Genomic DNA, 25,090 nt, shown 5'->3' on the forward strand with positions numbered 1-25,090 from the left:
ACATAGTGTCTCAGTAAGCCACCAAAACAGCGTCAGTGCTGCCATAGATTATCCAAGTCTCTTGAGCTCTCCTGAGGGATGAGCACTGCTCTTCCAAAAGATATTCCCACATCGGATGTTTTGATGATGGCAGAGCAGAGTGCCGTCTAACACGTCAGTCCAAAATCTCCCATAAGTGCGTAGCTGGGTTGCGATATGATGACTGTGAAGGCCACAGTATGATTCACATCATTTTTATACTCATCAAAACATCAGTGATCAGTCGTACCTTGCATGGAATCTGCATTCATTATGTTTATTCACTCATTTATTCAGGTTTTTCCTTTAATTTGTTACCTGTCTGTAGATATCAACAAACTGTTACCTTCTTAGCTTTAAAGGTTCAATTTATTCATCCATAAATGCATGGAAATCATAGTGTTCCCTTCCTAATCAACCAACGCTGATTACCAAAATGCAGTAAATAATACCCACGTGTAAACCATTGATAAAAACAACATGAAAATACAAAATTCACTCTACCGTTTATAAAATGGCTTACCGAGCATCTTGTGTCGTTTTTATTTACACTTTGCCCATACAGTTATGTAGTAAGTCAGTTAAAGAGCTTTTCTGTTACTTGGTCTCATACTGTTGTTGCAGTATGAGTATGCTTAACTGTGAGTGAACGACTCATTTGCGTAACACCGCATGACTTAATTTATTTTTTGCAGAACTCAACAAGTTAAAAAAAAAACGTGTGACATATTTTGATGTTGTAAACTTGATATTTCTAGCATGTTTGATAACTATTTCCTGATCACATGTCCAGCAGACACGAAGCAACATTCATTTGGAGTTGAATCTAATTTAATACTCACTCTCTTTGTAGCTCTGTTTTGTTCTCCACCCACTCCTGAGAAAAAACATCTGTCTCTTTAGCTGTTAAAGGCTCTAACATGTCGGTGTCAGACAGGTGGCATACAGTAGGTTTATTAGAACTTTTTTGCTTAGAAAAGCCACCTGATGTGGCTGCAAATGAGGTTGATGAAAGTGGTAAGAGTGAATCAAAACCTAATGAGCTGAAAGATGCTAAAATATCCCATAGAGCTGAGGAAAAACTGCAGATTTGGGTGATAATTCTCTATGGGATTGTCACTACGAATGACACTTCTTACATCACACATAGTAATTTGACCCATTGTTCATTTAAAATATTGATTAGTGCATCTTTAAAAAAGACCAGCCGCAAATCTCAATATATGTTTTTTAGCATTAAGTTATCCTTATCAACCCAGAAAGAAGAAAAATGATTTAACAGCCACCTGGACTGATTGTAGCTTCTCCTGAGTGCACTTTTTCAACTGAAATGTCTGCACTGTGTGTAAAAAAATACCATGTAGAATACAGTATATGACTTTACAGTAATACATCCTATTCCGCTGTATATGTACATATGAATCAGCCGTTTCACGTAGTCCACAAAAAGAACATGTAAAAAGCGTGGCGCTGGCCTCATTCAGTACAATAGGCCTTAATGCTGCATTTGAGAGAGGCCGTCGCCGCGTGCAGCCCAGAGAAAGCAGGCAAGACAGAGTAAACAGTTTGTTCCTGTGAACAGCTCGATGCCAATCAGCGATTAATGAGGCGATGCTGGAACCACCGGCTGAGAGAAGTTAAACTGAGCTGAATTAAGGAGCAATATCATCCCTCATGCAGGTGCTCGCCGAACGAATAACTGCTTTAATTACTGTTATTCAATCATTCGCTTTTTTCCCGCAGCATCCAAATACCACTCTGGTATTATCCCTTTTTCTTGTCAATTTACAAATGCCTATCACAGACATCCTACCTACATGTTTTGCTCATGACGCTAAAGCATATGTGACCCCACAGAAAGAAAAAAAAAAAAAAAAAAAAAGAAGCAGCTCCCAATCTTGAAGTGTGTATTGTAAAAGAAAGAAAAGCTCAATAGCAAGGCGCAGTTTGCAAAGTCCTCTGTTTGAATGGCTCCTTATCTTGGTTTACATACTCGGGGTGGAGAGGTTTGTTGGTGCCTTTGATGGGAAACATCTGTGTGTGATATGGGGGCTCGACAGGGATGGGGGAGGAAAAAAGTGGGCGTCTTTGCACCTGCTTCGGTACACTGCTCCACAATGCTTATTATTTCTGCTGGAGGTGTCTCACGTTATTTGTGCCGCCACATACTGTCAACACGAACAGTTTATACTGGTCACTGACGGTACAACACTTGTCAACTTTAATGGCATGTCTGTATAGCATTTCAGTGTCAAAGTCAGATCTCAGTGGTTTGACCAGGTTTGATGAAATTTTGGAAAAATATTATGTTTTAAACAGGTTTCTAAGTTTTAGGACATGATGAAGAAGTTAAGATTGATGTTTGATAGTACTTATACATACAGTTTCTAAGATATTGATGATATGAACCAATATGAGTTATTGCATGTCAGTGTGGTTACATGAACTGCTAATTGTCAATACTTTACTCATATTCTGCATGTTTGTTCACATGAAAAATGAGCAAAGTTTTAATGTTTTTCCCTAAACAGCTTTACTCTTGTCGGAAGGGGAAATCATCATTAAACCATTAAACTGAACACCAAAGCTGTCCACTGAATGTCAGATTGATCAAATTCTTTAAGGGTTAGCCGGTCTGCAAAGTAGATGGAACCACCAAATCTGCATGGACTGGCACCAGTTTATCTTTCTGAGCTACTCATCGCTATATTTTACCACCAGACCCCTCAGATCCGCTGACCAATCACTGCTCTTAATTCAACGCTCCCTGTAGAAATACAGAAGTGATCGGGCATTTTCCATTGTTGGCCCTAAACTGTGGAACAGTTTGCCTCTCGTTATCAGATCTTCCCTCTCTCAATCGATATTTTTTAAAACTCATCTTTATACCCATATCTTTTCCTCAGCCTTTTAATAATCATCATGAAGACATAAATGGCCACACTCTGTTTTTATTTATTGATCTTTTTTTCCCTCTCTATTATTGATTTCTTCTCTGTGCAATGCTGTTGTGGTTTTAGGATTTAATCCCATTCGTATGTATTTTATTCTACACTTTTATTCATTTCCTCTTGATCTTCATAACTATGTCTATGTCTTTTTATTTGACTGTAATTCTCACTCTCTGTAAAGCACTTTGGTCAAATCTCTATGAATAACACTATGAGTAAATGGACTTGACTTTAATGATGTGGGAAATGAAGGGGTTATTCAGATCTGCACTTGAGGTGTCCTGATATACAGATTTAATGTTTCCTGTCAGCCAATCAGAGGAAAGTATTACGCAAGCAGTGGTATAGATTTGAATCTGAAGTGCTTGGCATTATAAAAAAAAAAGTGTGTAAACTCTATTTCTCTGTATTGTTAAGTTGACCTTTTACACGTGAAGACAGAAATAATGCAGCCTGTACTCTCTGGGGAGAGCAGGGGAGGGCTGAGGCAGCTGGAGTACAATAGCGCTGTAGGATTTGAGTGGATTGACACAAAACAAACGAGGTGATTTCCCTCAGAGTCAGAGGAGGGATCTATCTCTGTAGAGCTGCACGCTGACAAATGTCAGTCCCTGGGGACGACAAATAAAGATGTTAGCGCTCCACAGGGAAACAAGCGGCTTCCCTCCTTTCATGTTACTAAACATAAGGCAGTTAAGAGAAAGCAGAGTTGAATGCGTATTCTACATTTGTTGAGTGCAGTGAATGATTATATGTTTATAGGGTAAGAGTTGTGTCTAATATATATAATCACTACCTACACATACTACAGATTTTTTAAGGGGAAACATCCTTGGTTGTACATCTTTGGGCTGCACTTCTAGAGACAGCATGTCAGCAAAAAAAGTTTGTTAGTGGTGGAAAAGTAAAATGCATCATTTCCAGTGGGATCTTTTAGAAAAACCTGCCATGCACTTGCAAATTTAATTGAATTTATTTGTTATTTTCTTGTAAAAAAAAAAAAAAGGTGACAAATTATTACTGTATTAAAGCTGTATTTTGTATGATATCTTCCCCAAACTGCCGCCAAAGGTAACTATTTAAAAAAGGCATATGCACATTTCCAGGTCTATATTTTTTTTTCCGGGGCTGTACTGGAATATCTTTGCATGCTTTACAGTTTAAAAAAATCCTTATTCAGTTTATATTGGCTCTTTATGCAGCCCCCTAGTTTAGCCTCTGTCTCTTTAAGGCCACACTCTGTCCTGATTGATTAGCTTTTGTGCTGACTTCTAGCCACTCGGGAGGCTACGTCAACAAACTGTAGTAATAGGATTTCACTACTTTTTCTTGTTCTTTACTCCAAATGTCAACTTCTCAAATGTTCACATGTTCGAGCTAATATCCTAGATATGTGAGTGGACAACGCAAAGAACACATGGAAAAACCTTTTCGAAAAATGACAGCGCACAGACAGACAAAACAGAGCAGCACAGTGCAACAGCAGCGAGTTATTGAAACCATTAGGGGGAAAGTGAGAAATATGCACAAATCTATTATATTGTAATTTATTCTCATGCATGCTGCTCGGAGTAATCTCAGTCAGCGTCTCTCACCCTCCTCTCACACCGTGCACACGCAGGCAGGAGTAAGAGTGAGTCACTATGGTTACAGGGACACTCTGTGTCTCTATCGCTTTGAAACTTTCTTGCAATTCTTAATAATAGGTTTTTAGGTTAGTATGCCTATGCAAAATCATGAATGTACCTCAATGCTGAAATCTTGTAATATAACAAATTTTAAGTTAACATTATACAGGGTTGCCAACAGGCTCTAATCTCTCTAAAATCTCACACCAAATACTCTGCTTCACCCCAACTGGCTCAAATCAGTGCAACTCTGAGCTCAGCACGCCAGGTTAGCTAAGGCTGTTTCTCAGGTGGAGCAGGGTTGGATGAGATGAAAAACATTTTGGACAGGGGGTAGGCCCCTCCAGGAGTGGTTTGTGAAACACTGACCCAGAAGAACAACAAAAGGCTTTTCACTACTATTGCAGACAGGCATCACAGTGATGAACAACAGTTATTATCTTACATCAAATGACATGGGAACCGAGAAAGAAACAAAAACAAAATGCAAAATACTTTCATTGTGGGAATCAAAATATTAGCCTAAAATAAGGGATGGTTGGATTGTGAAGAGATATTAGTGAAAATTGCATAATTAATTTAAAGTTATGCTATTAATGATCTTTTAGCAACATCAGGGAGCTGACAGAGCCGGCTGAAAAGTGCCCATTACTAGCCACTGATATCTTGTGTTCATTTCAGCTGACATTAGGCTATATGCCAAACAAAAGAAAAAGCAACAAGGCCAAGGGCAAAGGCCTATTGATTTTTTTCAAGAGGAAGACTAGTATAAGTGAACACCAAGCACTTTTATTGACAGTAATTAACTATTAGGATGCAACGCCTAGTGTAACGCTGTCCTCGTTATTATCAATTGTTCTATCAGGAGAGTGCAAGTACATGCAGGGAAGAGGCAGGAGGAAAGCCAGGTGGAGCTGCAGAGACTGAGGTGAGGAGACAGAACAGTGAAAATGGCTCATTGTTTGAAAATCCTGTCGTCATTCCCCTGAAAACAAAATTCAGTATCACCAGACAGTAACCATAAGCAGTTATGTTTATATGCTGATATCTTTGGCTCTAGGTAGACTTGCATTATAACATCTTGATAATTAACATTCAAGTCATCTCTGTGCTCATCAACATTGTTGCTTCCACTACATTCAGGAGGACCGCAGAGCAGAGCAGGTTAGAGTTAAGTAGGACAGGACAGGTTGAGATGCAGGTATTACAGGTGTAAGTGCAGGGTAAGTGGAACAGCTGAGGCTTCGGGCCTGTTCTTACACTATAGTTTAGTATGTATATAGTTAGAAGTATGATCAATCTAACTAATCTGAACTAGTGCAGGTGGCTGTTTCTTGACTTAATCCAAGAGGTTAGGTGGTGTAGAAATGCAGGAAATTTGTTTTAAATTAAAACATTTTTCAGGGGGAGGACCTCCAGAGCCCCCTGCCAATTATGTATCTTTTCAAGTTTGCTTCCCCATTTTAAAACATAACCAGGCGCCCATGCTGACATCATAACAGTATATATATATATATACAAATGTAATATCTAACATAATGTACGGTGACATCAATAGACTGTAGAAAACATGCTCATGTTTGTCCCCTCAGCCAGTCTGTGATGCTTTATATGCTATATAAGAAAGAAAAGCAGGTTTCTTTCACTCACTTATTTAGAAGTTTTACAAGTTTGTCCATCTTCTCTTTAGTTTGATTTGTCACTTCCTGTGGGTAGAAACGCCAACAACACTAAAATGTAATTCAGGTAAATAAGAGAATTCATTTGTGTCTTTGCTGGTTAGGGATGTGATGCTCTCCTTTGCTGGAGCTCCACTTTGTGCTTCAGGCTGATAAGAGAGGTGTATTCACAGGTAACATCTTGCCAAGAGTGGCTTTAAGCGTCTATCAATACCTGATTGACACAGTCTGGATCCACTTGTTTCCTCCTGAGCTGGCATCAGAGTCTGTCACGTTGCTCTCTATGACGTGATCTGTCTTATTGAGACCCTGAGGGCTTCTCCTGTTGTCCTCCTGCCCGAAAACACAACCTCCCAGGTGGGCCGGCGGACACGCCCATCTCCCTCACCGGGGTGTCACAGCAGCTCTGGGCAACAAAGCCCTCTGACTCCCTCATCCCCCAGAGAATATCTCTCTCTCTCTGTCTGTCTCTCCTGCTCTCTTATGAAACAAATTATTTTCTGTTGCTGATGACTGAGGAACACAAGCCTGCTGTGTGAATGCGTTCTTGTGTGATTCACAGACAATCAATGCCTTCAGCTGTTGTTGTCGGTGCATGTTGTGTCTTAGCAACGTTTGTCTTCAGACATTTTTGCATTGTTGTTATTTTTCTATTGTTTATGGTCAATTTTGCAAATGAAAAATTGAAAACTGAAAAAACTATTTATTTGCTTTGTTTTGTAACTTTTTTTTCTGATGATGGGTTGTGTGGTGAAAATAATTTTAAATGTACAATAAAGAGTCTTTGAATTTCCCTCAAATCACAAACGCTCCTCAGAAAATGTCATCTTTTGTTTAATGCTTGGCTGCGTGGTTTGATGGTCTGCACTTTAATTTAGAAAGTCTAGTCTATTTGGCAACACAGCTGAATCTTGTTTCATCAAACGCAGGTTTTGTCTCTAATATACTGAGAGAAAATGTTTGGCAGAGCTTTCCATATACCCTGCACAACAATGACCAGATGCAGCTTAATAATAAATAGAAGGGTCTGTCAAAATTACCTTACTTTAATACTGTACTGTATGTGTTTTTCATTGTGTTGGATAGTTCAGAATCCTGAATGACTGCAGAAATAGTATGTGACAGTGAACCTAAGTTGTTTTTAAGCAGGTAGATTTGAATTTCAGGGCACTGGAGAATCTGCACTGTCTGCCCGAAAAAGGCCGGTTGAAGATAGTCGGCTGCCCGGAGGATTTAGGATTCAAATCTTTTTCCTCCCTGACCTCAAACTGGAGATGTAAGAAATATATCTAACAAACATTTTTGACATTTTCACAACTGGAAACTGACAAAACAGGAGGAAAGAGAGACACAGAGAAGCAAAACAACAACAATAACAACAACAATAATAATAGAAATATGACTAAAACTCCGGGGAAGATGCCAAGTTAGTAACATGCATCAGTGGTACATGAATGCTTACAGATAGAGAAGCAAAGGAGGAGAAAGGAGCTCAGTGCATCATGGGAAGTCCCCCAGTAGTCTAGACGTATATCAACATAAGTAGGGGCTGGTCCAAGGCAAGCCTGGGCTGGCCCTAACTATAAGCTTTATCAAAAAAGAAACTCTTTAGCCTACTCTTAAACGTAGAGAGGGTGTCTGCCCCCCGGACCCAAACTGGAAGATGGTTCCACAGGAGAAGGGCCTGATAGTCGCCCTCCCATTCTACTTTTGGAGACTCTAGGAACCACAAGTAAGCCTGCATTCTGGGAGCGCAGTGTTCTAGTGGGGTAATAGGGTACTATGAGCTCTTTAAGATATGATGGTACCTGGCCATTAAGGGCTTTGTAGTTGAGGAGAAGGATTTTAAATTCTAAAAGCTAAAATAGGAGAAATATGATCTCTTTTTCTAGTTTTTGTCAGAACACATGCGGTAGCATTCTGGACCAGCTGGAGAGTCTTTAGAGACTTGTTAGGGCAGCCTGATAATAAAGAATTGCAATAATCCAGCCTAGAAGTAACAAATACTTGGAGTAGTTTTTCTTCATCTTTTTGAGATAGGATGTGCCTGATTTTTTGCAATATTACGTAGGTGAAAAAAGGCAGTCCTTGCAATCTGTTTTAATTGGGAGTTGAAGTACATATCCTGATCAAAGATAACCCCCAGATTCCTTAGGGTGGTGCTGGAGGCCAGGGTAGTGCCATCCAGAGTAGCTATATCATTAGATAATGTGTTTCTAAGGTGTTTAGGGCCAAGCATGATAACTTCAAGTTTGTCTGAGTTTAGTAGCAGAAAATTGCAGGTCTTTATTTCCTTAAGGGATGCGTGGAGTTTAGTTAATTGATTAGTTTCATCAGACTTCATTGATAAATATAGTTGGGTATCATCTGCATAACAATGAAAATGTATGCAGTGTTTCCTTATAAGATTACCCTAGAGGAAGCATATATAAGGTGAATAGTATTGGTCCAAGTACAGAACCTTGCCGAACTCTGTGTCTAACATTGTTATGTAGAAAGTCACACAACTGATTGGTGACTGCTTTCTCAAGGACCTTAGAGAGAAAGGGAAGATTAGATATAGGTCTATAGTTGGCTGAAACACCTGGGTCAAGTATAGGTAAGCCATTACTACTGAGAGCTATAGGAACACATGGATCAATAGAGTTATTAGACTCTTTGTCAGCTGGCCAAAGTACTGAAAAGGAACCTAGGGCTGTTCTTATCCTCCCATTAATGATGAGTAATAGGCGGCTCTGGCATTACAGAGGGCCTTCCTATATGTTTTAAGACTATCTTGCCAGACTAAGTGAGATTCTTCCAGTTTGGTGGAACGCCAAATCCTTTCAAATTCCTGCCATGTTTGCTTTAATTTGTAGATTTTAGAGTTCGTGGAGCTAACCAATTTTGTGTTATTATCTTCTTTTTTTAGAGGGGCTATAGAGTCAAATGTCATTCACAGTGAGCCTGCGGCAATATCAACAAGATGATCAGTTTGGGAGGGATTAAAGTTAGCATAAGAGGCCTCTGTTGTATTGAAATATTGAATTAAATGCTGATGGAATTGCTTTCTTAAATTTAGCTACAGCACTATCAAATAGACATCTGGTGAAGACATTTTTGTCCAATGGTGTATAGTCCAGTAATAAGAATTCAAAAGTTATGGTCTGATAAAAATAGGATTTTGTGGAAAGACTATTAAATGTTCAATTTCGATGCCATATGCCAGAACAAGGTCGAAGTTGTGATTAAAACAGTGAGTAGGTTTATTTACACCCTAAGAGAAGCCAACTGAGTCTAATGAGATAAATGCAGTGCTAAGACTATCATTATCGATGTGCACATGAATATTTAAGTCACCTACTATAATTACTTTATCTGTACTAAGGACTGCATTTGATAAAAACTCTGAGAATTCAGATAAAAATTCGGAGTCATGTGGACCAGGAGAGTGGTACGCTATAACAAATAGAATTGACTGTAAAGTTTTCCAAGTTTGGATGTGAAAGACTAAGAACAAGGCTTTCGAATTAGTTATGACCAAGTTTAGATCTTGGGTTGATTAATAGGCTTGAGTTGAAAATGGCTGCAACTCCACCTCCTTGGTCGGTGTCTCGAGGAATGTGAGTATTAATATGACTGGGGGGAGTGGATTAATTTAAGCTAACATATTCTTCATGACACAGCCGGGTTTCAGTAAGACAAAATAAATCAATATGATAATCTGAGATTAGATTGTTTACTAATACAGCTTTAGATGACAGAGATCTAAGGTTTAAGAGTCCACATTTAATTCTCCTATTTTTTGTACTATTGCAGTGGTGGTGTTAATTTTTACTAGATTTTTATGTATAACTCCTTTTGTGATTTAACTGATTTAAGTGGTCAGGGGGGCAGACACAGGCAGTTTCTGTGGGTTTTTGGGTGTTTGACTGCTCTAATGGAAGTGCAGAGAAGCGTGTAGGACTGCAACTCTGCTTCCTGGTCTCAACTCTGAGTTGCCATGCTTTTGGTTTGACAGAAACACCTCGTGGTGCTGAATTCAAATCAAAACCAAAAAACAAAATACTTTATGATAATTTAACAGAGACAAACCTAAGTAGGAGCTGCCACACTGACAAGAAGTGAGAAACACACTTTCTGGATCCACTGACAGTAACCCTGCCTGAATTTACTGGGATATAAACATGTGTTACAGTTTAACTCCACAAAAACAGTTTCAGACTCTTTGCCAGGGAAGCAGTTGTGGGTTTGGTCTATTGGTGAAAATGCAGATTAAAGCTTTTGTTCTTTGGTTTCTAGCTCAGTGGCTCAGGGACATCTCCTATTCATTTTCATCAATAGTCAGTGAACTATCTCATATCACAAGCATATTGTAGATTTGGTGTTTTTTGTTAAGAATTATTTTTGATGAACGTTGCCCAGCATTTTCTAAAATTTGAAACCAATCCAGCCATACTCCTCAAAACAGAGACAGTCATTCTTTTTTCCTTTCCTTTCTTCCTTCATTTTGTATTTTATTTTTCAACATCAATTTTTCTGACAATCATGTTACCAGAGGGAGGGAGATTAAGATTGAATGCACTAGATGTTTTTGCCTAAAAAGGAAAGAACAGAATAGAATAGAAACTTCATTGTCTGGATTTGTGGAAACATGTGTATGGCCTCACTGTTTTTATCCATGCTAGCAGCATAGCTCTAGGAATGGCAATGTTGGTTGATTATATATCCTGACTTTGGTGGTCACCTGACTTTTTCTGCAGCAGCACCATGAGTTTGACATTTGTGGTTTTGAATGAAATTTCTTGACAGCTATTGGAGGGATCGTCATGACATTTGGTTCAGAAATTCATGGATGAATTGTAATCCCTTAACCTTTCATCTAGCCCCATCATCAAGATAAAATTTGAATTCGTCCAAAACTTTGGTTTATCAACACCTACTTTCAGAACTAATGACATTAAATAAGTGTCAGAAAATGTTAACATCCTAACATGCTAAACTAAGATGGTGAACACGGTAAACAATATACCTGCTAAACATTAGCATGCTACCATTGTTATTGTGCAGGCACACAGAGCCACTATAGTGTAACTGTAAACTCTCAGTCTTGCTATGCTTAAAACAAAGAACATTAGGCACATAAAACCTACACAAGACAATATCCGACATATTAAGATGCTTCACTGGTAAGCTCAGAGATACATATATTCATCAGGGAGATGACATTTAGACTTTTCTCGGCAGTCCTGGGCATCCTGCTGCACATCCCAGTGGGGAGCCTGTCAAATTGAAAAAGAGTATATGAAAGAAAGAGTATCTAGAAATTTTCATCTTCAGAAGAACATAAATATCAGTGCCGTCAGTTTACTGACCATGATTACAGTCTTTGCCCATTTACATGGAATTGATGCACCAAGACGAAATGTTAAATGTCAAAACATTCTCAGTTAGACTGTTGCAAACAGTCTATTTACAGTACTTGCAAAGCCCCCTCATTTTCTCTTATACAGTCCTGGCGTTATGGGCGGGCCCTGGGGGGCCAGGCCCCCCCATCTAGGAATTTGGCCCTCCTAAGAGAAATCAGCATCAATGCTGTTTTAATGCATGAGCTTACCAGGGCTCAAGCCTTGGGCCAGATGACGTGAAAGGGCCCGCGAGGCTCAGGGAAAAAAAAAATACAATTCACAGGGAGGACAAAAAAACTTCTGCTTCGTTTGTATGTTTTTTTTGTCCGTTTGTCATGTCTGGATTAAGAGCAAAGTGAGACATCTGTCCTTGTGTTTAGTATCTCTGCTGCTCCTAAACATAAACCGGAAGTGCGGTGTTTGTTCTGTCAGCAACAGTTGTTGCCTTTATACTTTTAGTTTCGCTCCTTTTTAATCTCTCTGTTGTCTCTTTCTGTTTCTAAGAAGCTTGTTTAACCCTCTGAGCTTCAGTTCGTGGCAGTAACTAACTGTTACTCAGAGTTTTTATCCGTCCAGCGGAGCAAGAAGTTTGAAAGCGGCTAGCTGAGGTAAGCGTGCAGGTTTTCCGGTTTAACCACTGACTGTGTTAAGTGGTGACTTTCAGCTGATTGTGTCGTGGTTGTCATGGTGACGGCAGCTGTTGAAAACATGAATAGAACATGTAGGTGTCCTAAATGTCTTAAATGATCATATGTTCAACATAGCATATATTCATCTGGTCCTTTCTGTATTACATTATATAAATTAAATGGTGTCACCAACAAGAAACATCCACATTTCTTCACTTATTTTTTCTGAAATCTTTTTAAATAGCTTGCTTGAGAGTAAACGCTGAATCTCATTGCAGTATCCACACATGGTCACAAGTTAAACAGACGGTAGGCTGGTCAAACCCGGTGACCCTACACAATATTTAGCCACAAACTCTACTTTTAGTGGGTTCACAGTGACAGAGCAGATTAACTGGTTCAATATGAGCCACTTTCTGATTGAGGATAATAGTTAAAAATCACAAGATAGAGTATAGCTGCACTGCCGATTTATAGGCTACGTTTTGTTTCCCACATTATAAGAAATATTACAAGGCCATGTTCGCCAGTTATTTACATCAGTCCTAAATCTGAATAATTAGATGCAAAATAACCTCTACTCTTAGCAAGCAGGATTTGAAGTATCTTACAGCATCTGAATCCACATTTTTGCATTGTTTTACTGTCTGTGTGCAGCAGACTAATGGGTCCACAGGAAGAAGCTTCACTGCTGCTTGAACATCAGCATTGAGCAGAGTAATGGGTCCATAGGAGGACAGGAATGAGTCAGGGCCACGGCATGCTGCAGGCCCAGCAGTCTTCCTCATTCTCCAGTGCAGTGTTGCACAAGCCTGCTGAGAGTACAGTGTCATTACAGCTCCCAAAAACATGTGGAGACAGGGGCTCCTCATTTAGCCAAACGATCACTTAGCTCCAAAGCTGCGATGAGATGCCGAAGCCCGGGGAGAGCAGGAAGTGTTTGAGGAGTTATTCAAACATTTGCAAAGCCAATAACTCCACTAAATCTACCAGGATGCCTCATATTTACATTTGATTCTCTGAACCCTCCCTCACAAAAACCATAACTTGGCATCTAAAAAAAATTACCCCTAAATAACATAATGGCATCCTCTTTGAATCTCAGTTGGTGTCAGGTTTAGACATTAACCATAGTGGGTTTTTGATGGAACTTTATTAAATGTAATTGTGCTGATGATGAAGAAAGTGTTCAGCAAGCATTATAGAGAAAATTGCAGAGATTATAAAATGACTAATCTATTAAAGGAATGAACCCATGGAGCAGCTGATAGATCCACAGGATTGCTTGTTTTGATTTACTCTCAACAGCAACCCCTTTTGTTTCTGTCATTACCTCTTTCATCAAAAACCAGTGACCTAAAAAACATTAAGGAGCTTTGACTTCAAATAACGGCAGCAACATTCAAACACAAAGTCTAAAAGTTCAGTATGTTCTCTTACAAGTTTCTCTTACATCCAATTGTCATTGGATTGTTGGGTTAATTAACCAGCAAAACTTTTGTGATACTTCATCTGAGCTCTACTTGTCTACAATCAAAGAGACATTTCCCAAGACGTAAAACATTTATATAATAATTTATGAATTGACTATAGTTGTGAAATCTGGAAGTTACAGCTTTAGCCCTCTCCTTTCATTTCATGTGTGGTGTGTATGGTGGCCTGTGACTACAAAAAATGGGAAGTTCAACTGAACTGTGGCTAAACTTTAACATTGTTATTAGACATTTAAATGTTTTGAGGGGTAGATAATTACCTGAAATGCCATTTGTCAGGAGGTTTTTCTTTTTCTTTTTAGGTCTAGAAAATGACTGTAAGAAAATTTCAGCATGTTAAGTAATCATTAAAACATTGGTACTGATCAGTAACTTTCAAACCCTACAGATACAGTGCAGCACACAGGATTGTTGTCATGTGATATTAGGCATAAAAAACCCTTTTTTTCTTGTGGATATGCCATAGTTTAATGTAGCTCTACTTATCTGTACCACAATTAAACACAATTTTAAAAAAAAATAAAGGCACAAACACAAACAAAGAAGCAAAAAATAAGGAGACAACTAAATTTAATAGTGATTGTATGTCAGACAGGACATAACCTGTTGTAAATGCAGAACATGTTTATATTTCTACTGGATAGATAGATAGATAGATAGATAGATAGATAGATAGATAGATAGATAGATAGATGTTCTTTATTGTCCACAAAGGAAATTCATTTTGTTCTACCTATCTGTTACAGCCAGAACAAGTAAAAGAATGATGTGTGTTAGAAACCTTTGTTGTATTGTGGTGTTGTGAAAAGCTGCTTTAATAAAGCTTTTTTATATTTGCACAAGAGAGAGAGTTGATGTCAGATGAGTCATACTGCAGGCACAAGCTTCGCATACTTGGATACCAATCCCTGCACCATGGAGCCGAAGATGTAACCGGTGCTGTAGCTGTAACAGTAACATATAACATGGCCAGTCTGAATTGTTTTTCATAATAATCCTCAGTCTTTATCAAGTAACAGAGATTTAAATGAACATGTTAGTCACGAGACTGATTGCAAAACATGCAGCAGGGCAATAAAAACAAACCAAAAGAACTTAATTTCCATGTCAAAACAGATAATAATGAGCTTCCAATGTTTGGTATTGAAACCTCCTGGGAAAGACTGTAAATAAATTCATACATTTCTGAAATGTTTCCCCTCTAGATGACTGTGCAATAATTATTTTTTTTCTGTAAACATGATGCAATATTATGATAATGCACCAAAATTAGTAGAAAAACCTGTTGAAGATGAAAATGCATAACAATATGTGGAGGAGGAATCCGACACCTTGGAATGAGTAGAGTGGTAGACGTGGATACACTGTTCCACATATATTGTATTAACAAAATACTTTTTAATTGTACTCTTTTCTGTGATAATGAGCATGTATTGTATTTACAGTATTCAAAAAACTATTTAAACCCTGTGTTCATTTAATAACTGACTTTTGAGACCATACTGATTTTATATCTAAGACTCAGTTGGATGTTTACATTCCATAAGTTGACCAAAATATCAACCATTAAATCAAAATATAAAATGTCTATTAAGCAGCATTTTGAACGGAAATAATTGAATGACTGTATGTAGTTTAAGAGGGGTTGCTCATAGTGCCAAACCCACTGAGAAGCAACACCCATTTTTGCCATCTAAGCAGTTTTTGTTATCAGGCCTGCACATACACAAACACAAAACATACACAAAGTTTCCTTCAGTGCATTTGTTTCAGTCTTTATACGAGTTAGTTTCCTGGATTCCTCAAAAGGTCTCTAATTCTAAATTTTAAAAAATAATAAGGGATTTGGGTCTGTTGTAGCTAAGAGAAGTGCATGATCTTACTGAACTGGATTCCTTTTCCCAAAAGCATCTTAGGGTTAAAATGATCTTAGTCCCATTGTAATTCTAATGGGAAACATGGCCGTGTAGAGTATGATCTAGACTGGCAACGATTAGTTGATCGACAGAAAATTAATTGGCTACTTTTTTTTTAGAACCAAATTATCATTTCAGTGATTGTCTAAGCAAAAATGCCAAAAATGTACTGGTTGCAACTTTTCAAATGTGAAGATTTTAGCCTTTTCCATGTAGTGCATGATTATAAGTTGAATGTATTTGGATTTTGGATTGCTGATCAGACATTTGAATACATCTCATTGGGTTGTGGGGTATTTTAAGGCATTTTACAATTATCTGACATTTCATAGACTAAACGAGTAATCGATTAATCAAGAAACTAATTGGCCTATTGATGAATAATGCAAATAGTCTGCATTTGCAGCCCAACTATGATCACCAGAAGAAGTTATCTCCAACTCTCTGCTCATTAGCATGTTTAGTGGCTTGGTTATAGCTAACCATCCTGGGACTGATTCTCTTCAGGATGATAGTCTTGAACTTTGCACTCTTTCAGTACAGCTTGTTAAAGGTGTGAAATTGTTCAAAGGTTACACATTGTGACCCTGGTTGAGTATAGCTGGAGCCCACTAACCTTGTCAGCCCGTCATTCATCATGTCTCTGTGCTCATGTGTTTAATTCTTAAATTACAAGATATACAACCATAGCGAGGTTGTTTGACCTGTGCTGATTGGCTGAACCACTACATGCAAAATAAGCAAGTTTATAATACATGATAGACGACTCTGTCTGTTCTAATAGAACTGAAGTTAAAATGCAGAAACCTTAATTATGTCTGAACTCAACTCATTAAACAAAGCTCAGTTCAGCTGGACCGGGACACTGCTCCTGCTAATGCTTTCTGTGTGAAATTGTTCATATGATGCATACTGAAGTTCATATTGTCCCTCAGTAGAATATACTGTTGAATATTTCCATTGCTGGATGCTCTCTACACACACTCTATCTTCCTCCATTTTTACTTGTTGTGTTCTTTTTCTTATCTTTCTGTGACACCTCAAATGTGGTACTCTGTGCCCCAGATTTCCCAATAGGGACACTTCCAGTACAGTAAGTTTCTATTAATACTACACTATGTTTCTAAAATTAATCACTCAGAAAGACAAGAGGTCATGTATTTATTCCCTTTGTAGATTTACATCCAGTAGCACTGATAAAATATATAAGGACTGGAATGTGAGATATATAAAAGGTTGTGATTTCAATTTGTTTGTTGGAGCTCACTCAGAAGACAGTGGGCTTTGTGGTCCTTAAAATACATATTCTTGAAAAGTAACACATTATCACAGCTTTTATAACCGACAAAAATGGATATAACAGTAGCCCATACATGTCACACAGCCTGGTAGGGTGCAGACACAGCTGCAGAGGAGGTATGTCGGGTCTCCAGCCGTATGTTGGACCACTGCACCAAGAAACTGTTATAAACTGTTGTGTAGTTTCAGCAACTGGATAAGATCACGGCGGTGGAAGAGGAAAACAGCCAGTGAGTTCTGCATCCTCTTCACATAATGATGCTCTGCCTCCCAACATGGCGGCTGTGAGGCGGAATAAAAAAACATCTATTAGGCTAGTAATTGCTGCACGATTAGCAGACGTGCTGTTTGGCATGGCTTTAGGTTTTTCTGCAGAGTTTGGAAGAAATACACCTACTGGTGCCTCCTGATACAATAGAGCTGCCTGGGCGGCCATACATCCTGCATGTCTTACTCCCTTTTCCCCTCTCTTTCTCCCTCTCTCTCCACCCACCCCCGTGGGTCTCTCCCTCTATCAATCCTTCCCCCTCCTCTGCCTGTCTGGACTGGGACCAGCTGGCTTCATTAGGGGCCTCCTCCATTCCACATTGCCTGGTTTTGTCTGTTGCACATTTTTCGACTGTTTTATCTTAAGCGCTGTCCATCCCCGGACCCTCATACATATTTTCTTGGCATTTCTGCAGCCACACAACTGGCTTCTAATGAAACAATCCATGTGTCCATTGTACAGCTTTTCTTTTTTTTAATTAATCTTTGTGTCTGCCACCTCTTTTTTCATTTTTGGATCCTCATTGTTTGCAATCACCGGGAGTGAATGAATTTTAATGGCTTGAGACAGTGGCTGTTGGATATTCAGGCAGCAGTTTGAAAGAATATCCAAAGTCGAACTCTACCTGTGCATTTTGCAACTTTTTTGTCTTTCATCATCAAAGGATAGAGTTAAAATTCATCTCATTATTATAATTACTCCAAAAATAATATGAACTGCTTACTACGACCTCCTTTATCCACTTTTTAAAATCTCTCTAAATCCACATAAAGTCTCTTTAAAGCTCCCATTATAGCTGAGAAGTCAAACAGTATTTTCTGTCACTGTGTTTCTGTTTGATTGAGCTCACTTGTTGGATGACATCCTTCTTTGATAGATACACCAGTGACTTAGTCACCCTGCTTTTTCCAGTTTGTCATTATTTGGTTTGGAGGGATAAGAGGACTGGTGACTAGACCGCAGATGGTTCTGTTGATTGTTTCTTGATAGGGTAAGGTTGATAGGCAGATGGCACGGGAAAACCAATGTCTTCAATGGGCAGAAAGCAATACAGGCTAAGAAGTCTTCATGGTAGAAGCCTTTAGTGTAATTTCACAGCATTTCTTGTAAAACTCTGGCTGACAAAGTAAACACCAACAGAGATAAGAGAACTTAGATGCACTCCTGCCCTCAGGCCCAAACAACCAAAACACAGACTCCTTCTCATACATTATTACTGACATGCTAACGCTCTTTTGACATCATTAAGGTCTGGACATTTCTTTGTACTTAGATGTTGCAAGTGAAGCAAAATTTTGGATCCCAACAGGGTTATGGCAGAAGAGCTTTGATTGGCTCACCAAGCCAGAAGGTTGGATTTAAGTATAAGTTTTGAAACAGTTTTAAGTGTTTCTAAATGCTGGAATTGATGAGTTTAGTTGTTATGTTGGAAATTGTTGTTTTTAGGCGAAGCTTATAATTTTCTGGTATATTGTTAAAAAATCTCAGAATTTATTGGTGGGTGAAAATCTGACATTTTAGGATCAACCCTACTATTTAAAGGATGATTTAACCATTATTTTTTTTTACATGTTTACTTAGAAGAACAATAGTCCACAAGCATATAATCACTTTTATTACTGCTAGATCTTTTGAGCTGTCAACACAAGATTACCCTATTTTCTGTAAACAATAGTGGTCAGCATCTTTTTTGGGTTGATGGGGACATAAAAGTTGGACAAAAATCTAACAAGTCTTCCAATTAAATGACAAAACATATAATTTGGAACTTTTTATGCACTTCCCCTTGCTGGTAGTAACCTACATGTCTTCTATTCTAATGTGTGTTATGGGCTGTTTTCCTTCAGGTAAAATCGGACCCAAATGGGAAAATCTGTATAGAGGGGCAGTAACACTGGTTCACTGACCTCACCAGCAGCATCTGAGATGTGACCGGCCTAAGTTGCTTTCTCTTTAGTAATGTTGGTTTGGGGTGATGGGTCTGGTAGTCCTGCTTTTGCAGATTTGTTTCTGTTGGGTTAGTGGGAGTGCCCAGTTCTGACAGCCCATTGTTCGGTCGGCCTTCCCTTCTTTTTGTTAAGTTTGGCTGGCCTGTTGTGCTCTTTTTATTTATTTGTGTTGGTATTAATTTTGGGGTCACATTAATCCAGAAAAAAAAAGATCAAATAAAATAATTGTTTGTGTTACTTTTTGACAATTCAAATTACGTTACTGACCTCTCAAAGAAATAGGGCGTTTCTGAGGCCATCCACAATGACACATACAAACGTTTTCTGATCTGAGACCCAGTCGGGAGGACAACATCAATTGTCAATACCTTACAACACTAAGAATTTGCAAAAATAAAACTGTTGTTTTACCTGACACTAGGACTATGGTTAAAGGATGGGGTGATTTTCTATATGTCTCTCATTGTCAACAAATCTCAAGTGCAGGGCCAAACCAACAATGAATTGATTGACTAACAAGTATTGTGTGTGTATCCAAAGCCTGATATATCTTTTTCCTCTGTGCTGTAGACCTCTGTTGTCAAAAACAATTAAAAACACATCAGTGAGCCACAACGTTGTACTGGGTGACATGCTCCTTCACCCTGAATAATTTGATCACGGTAGTTTTGATAGAAACGGCTCTAAAGATTGTGTGGGAATGTGGTTCCATTTACAGAGCTTAGTCAGTTTACCTTGTGTATATACTGATAAACGGCTTTTTTGACACTTCTGACATATGTGCCTTTGTGGTGTTGGATATTTTTGGCCAGCTACAGACTGTCTGCTGCCTTGTGTATTTCAACTCATTCTAACATTGTCATATTTGTATTTTTTTAGATTGTTTTTATGTGTATAAATGAATTGTATATGTGTACTTGTTTGCAAACTTGCTTGCCTCAAATTGCCCCTTGAGGGACGAATAAAGTATTTTTAATTGAATTGAATAGCTAGCTTGTTGTGCTACATATCACAGCCTCTTGACTTTGTACCACAGTGAACATTGTAAATTTCTTTCCAAAGAATTTCAGTACAAAGTCAAGAGGTTGTGACATGTAGCATTATAAGCTAGCAAAGCACTGTAAACAGAACTGATTTGGGCACAAAAATGACCTGGCAATGGGTTAGGAAAAGATCATGGATTGGTTTAAAATAACTACTTGGTTAAGGATGGGGAAGAATCACACGGTCACAATGAAAATACATTTCCTGACCTCTTCCCTCTGCAGACTTTATGGCTTCATAACAATGTCACAATATTTCCTGCTTTTCTCCCAATGGGCAAGAGTCATAATGAGGTCTTTGTCACTTGGATTTAAATATTTGTTGTTACTGGGCATTTGCTGAAATGACTGCTGTCCTTTTTCTTGGAGTCAGTTTGCACCAATCTGCTCTGTTAAGAAAAAATCTTATGAAAATGGGGTTAGTTTGGTGTGGTTAATGTATAAATGGGTATAAACGTGCAATTAAATTCACAAGAACCTGCCATTGAGTGACCAAAAATTCGAAGATATATTTTTCTCTTAAATTATATCATTGTCTTTTTTCTCTTTTTATCAAGCTTGATAAAAAAAAGCTGATGGTGGCCTGTTAGTGGCATATAGATAACAACAACAAATGTAACTACGCTGACATGTAATATCATAAAGTGAACCACAACATAGTTACAATTCTAGAGGCAAGTCAAAACAACTGGAAACACACAATGATTTTGTTTAATGCTAAATAACAATAGTTTAAAATTTCTCTCCAGGACTTAATGTGTGTAATGTTTATATTGTGATCAACTCGGTGTCTATCAGTTCTGTCAGGTTATACAACATTAATATCACATTTTAAATAGGAATTATACTCTAATACCAGATAAAACAATGGGCTTTCTCTCTGGATCTATTTTTTGTTTGTGTTGCCTCTTGCATGAGGCTGCCTGGTGGAAAGATTTAATCTAATGCTTTATTTATGGTGTGTCATTATTTATTTATTTGATTATTTTGTAAATTATTTATCTATTGAATTATTAATTCTTCTTCATGACTTCCTTACATTATTCATGACTTAATTTGAGATTATTGCATCAAGATGCCGCATTGTTGCAGTGTTGGGTCGCCTTTTCACATCAAGTCAGACAAGGATATTAAATCTACCTCTCAGGCTATTTTTCGTTGAAGTGAAAGAAGTAGAAAAATGATCCTGAAAGCTCGCTATTAACATACAAACTGTCGTCACGCCAGAAAGAGGAGGAATGATTAGTCTCACAACAAACACTGAATCACCCTGTGATTGATCATCGTAAGACGAAAGCTGCAATCTATTCTACAGTGGATACAGTAATGGGCGACCATGGTGGAAGATACACATTGCACTGGAGCTGCAGCATTGCTCCAAACCTGGAGGTGAATTGTTCAGAATATAACTAAAGTGCCCTTTTTAAAATGCCACAAGGCAGAGGCAGAAAAGGTAAAGGTTTTTTTTATTTATGTGGTATGTTTTGCTTTACAAGATTGATATTTTTTCTTTGAAAAAAGTCCCTGCAGCAGAATTTTAAATCTGTTGACCAACAAAACATCATTAAATGAGCATATATATCCACAACTCAGAGTACTATACAGTAAAGATGGAAAAGTACAACACACAGTGTTTCTTATATTAATTCAGTTCCATAACAATGCAAAGAAATTTTTCAATATGAGTGAATTTTGTACATTATTTCACATTTTTACCTGAAATTTTCAAACTTTGACTCTAACTTCAAACCTGAACTCAACAAAAGGTGTTTTACTTCATTAAAGCACAACTGTTTTGTCCCCCTTAAGTAGTTGTAAAGTTGGAAAAATCATCTTATTCCACCCTTTGTGACAGTATCATGTACAATATATATTCTGCATCAATTATTTTTTCCCTTCAAATGGAAATATTCCACATCGTGCAACATTTTATACATTTTCTCCAAAATATTTTTTGGTGTGTTTGTAAAATTTGGGATATCAGCTAAAATTTAGATGTTTGGCTGCACAGAAGGAGTTTGTTATGACTGGCTAACCGGGTATCAGTGAGGATTAAGAGGTTAATATTATGTGAAAAAAGGAAAAAGAAAAATATCCAATTTTCATTGTCATCTCCTGAAGCCAATTTCACAGCATAAAAACATAATCATAACATTATTTGTCTACAAAACTGAATCTGATTTCTGGAGTTTGTGCTCATTTCATTAAACTTTATCAAACTCCTTTGATAAATGATGCAGGCCTTAGTTGTGACACTTTTGGATAAACCAACCTGGATTGATATCAAAAGATATCATCATTTTATCAGGAATTCACTCCATTTATTCACTCTGTATATCCATTAACTGTTTGCTTCTGTTCTATATTTATATGTAAATCTGTAATCTGCATTCACCACAACATGACGCATGCAGTGTATATAGATTTTATACAGCAGAATTTTAATCCACAGCTGAAACAGGGAGAAGGATGAAGTCATCTGGATACATTATGTATGGTACTGTAGGAGCATTATCATAATAGGAATGTGGAAACTTCTCACACTTGCTCTCTCATCTCTATTAGTCATTTGTAATCTTAACAATATACACATTAAAGCTTATTCCACTGCTGCACACATTCAGTCTTGAGAAGAACATCGGCTAAAGGCCTTTAAAATGTAAATATAAGAGTCTGTGCTGTTTAGAAAGGAAATCAATTTCCTTGCTGCTTATGTAAATGTAAATAATCAAAATGTTGGAGGCTCTGTTGCATTATCAATCAGTTCTTGAATAGTGCTGTGCATAGACACCCCGAACACTGATAACATAATCTCTGTATCAAAGAATACACATATTCTTTGGGACCTTGTAAATTTTAAAAGCCCAGTGTTTTGCTGGGTGTGTTATTGACAGTTCAATTCATATCAGTCGACATCTCCTAAGCGCTTCATGCCGGATCAAGACTGCCGTGTTATCTGAATTGGAAGTGGGAAACTAAAGGAACCTGTCATGTTGCATTCAGAGGGAAGAGGTGTGTGCATCAGTGTCTGATGTATGTGCTGCAGAGATAACAGTCCCATGGCAGCAAGCTGGGGCAACAGGAATATTCCTCTTCATCACTCCAGCGCTGCCACTAGTACTGTGACACAGATAATAACTGTTTATATGCCGCCCATCTGAAAGCAGCATCATCCTATTAAAAGCTCTCAGGAAGCGATCTGTTCTCTTGCAGTACAGTGTGCCGGGTGTCAGATGTTGGCAAATAACGTTGTCAAATCATTATCTGCTCTTATCAGAACGATTCAAGAACACCACAGTTTATTTTTGTCTTGTATTACATCCCGTTTCATGGATAAAATAGCCATCTATAGCTTCTATAGAGCAGTGGAACAATGAAGAAGATGAAGAATTCCAAAATAACACGACCATCTCTTAGAAAAATACGCCAAATCAAGTATAAATCCTAGTGTGTCTTTGCAAAGGGGTAAACAATTGAAATGTTGAAATCCTGAAAAATAATTAGTGTTTTATAAAAGTGATCAAGAGCATCAACAGTTTCTTAGCATAAAATAAACACCCTGGGATTGGCTCTTACACACTTTGGTTGAGGAAGGACTTAAAACAAAGTAAAAAAAATAAGCTGGAGGTGAAGTATTTTGCCCAAGGCCACCTCTCCGCAGTAAAAGCACTAATTAACATACTGTTAATTAAAATTAAAAATGTCAAACAAATGTCAGGCTAAAAAACTGGAAAGCAGTGATCAAGATGTACCGTCCTCTATCACTTAGGTATCAGTCAACAAATCAAAAAACATATTTTATCGTAGATGTCTGTTAGAACTATATTGACCTTGGCAAAGTATTGACAGATACAGTACTGCTTTTTTGCAAGACCTCTGGGGGAAGAAAATCACATATTAAATGAATATTAACATAAATCTAACATGACTGCATCACAACCAGGGAACAGTCTCTCCAAGTTTGTGAATTACTGTAGTCAAAAGTTATAGAAGTTGTGTCTTGGTTTGAAAGAGCTGATATGAAAGTGTTTATATAAGGTCATAATGTGGAAAACTAAATTAACCCATTAAACACATACAGTACTGCAGGTCCACACTCAACCCAGTCTAATTCATTCATTTTTTTTCAAATAAGCCCTTAAGTCCTTTCTGTTTCTCAAACTGTTAACAATTATCTGGTCTAAATATGTCCAAATCATTGCGACAACAGGGGTTACCCCTGGTCTTAAGCTAAGTTGGTTGCAACTAAGTCCCACCTTATAGTTACTCCAGTTGCACCATCTAGGTTTAAGCCTTCCTCTTGCTAAGACCGGACGTAAATCTTACGCCTAGTCAGGAGCAGACGTAAAGTCAAAATTTAGGCCGTTTCTACAGTAACAACTTTCAACAACATAGCTTGTAACACTGACCAACATCAACAGTGTGTCTCGTATATTGACTTTACAATGAGCGAGCTTTTAGACAGGAGAGAGTTATTAGGGACAGAAGAAATCCATTGAACATATACTGTACAACTATGAGGAGCTGATTGAAAGGTTTCAATTCTGCAGGAGAGATCTATTCAAACTTACTGAAGAACTGTCACCGGACTTGCAGTTTGTGTCGACCACAACGCAGCGTTGTCACCCACGTTGGAGCTGCAAACAAAAAAATTACCTAGCACAGAAACTATAATTAGCCTATTTCTTCCATTACTCCCACATAAACTTCAATAACTGCCTTTATGCTGTGTTTATTCTGAATTATTCATTTCATGCATAAAATTGTCTTCAAATTTATGTTGAATAACTGAACAAATATGTTAACATGGTGATACGTAGGCTACAAAAT

This window comes from Thunnus thynnus, chromosome 10, assembly GCF_963924715.1.
Source record: "Thunnus thynnus chromosome 10, fThuThy2.1, whole genome shotgun sequence".
Classification (NCBI taxonomy): Eukaryota; Metazoa; Chordata; class Actinopteri; order Scombriformes; family Scombridae; genus Thunnus; species Thunnus thynnus.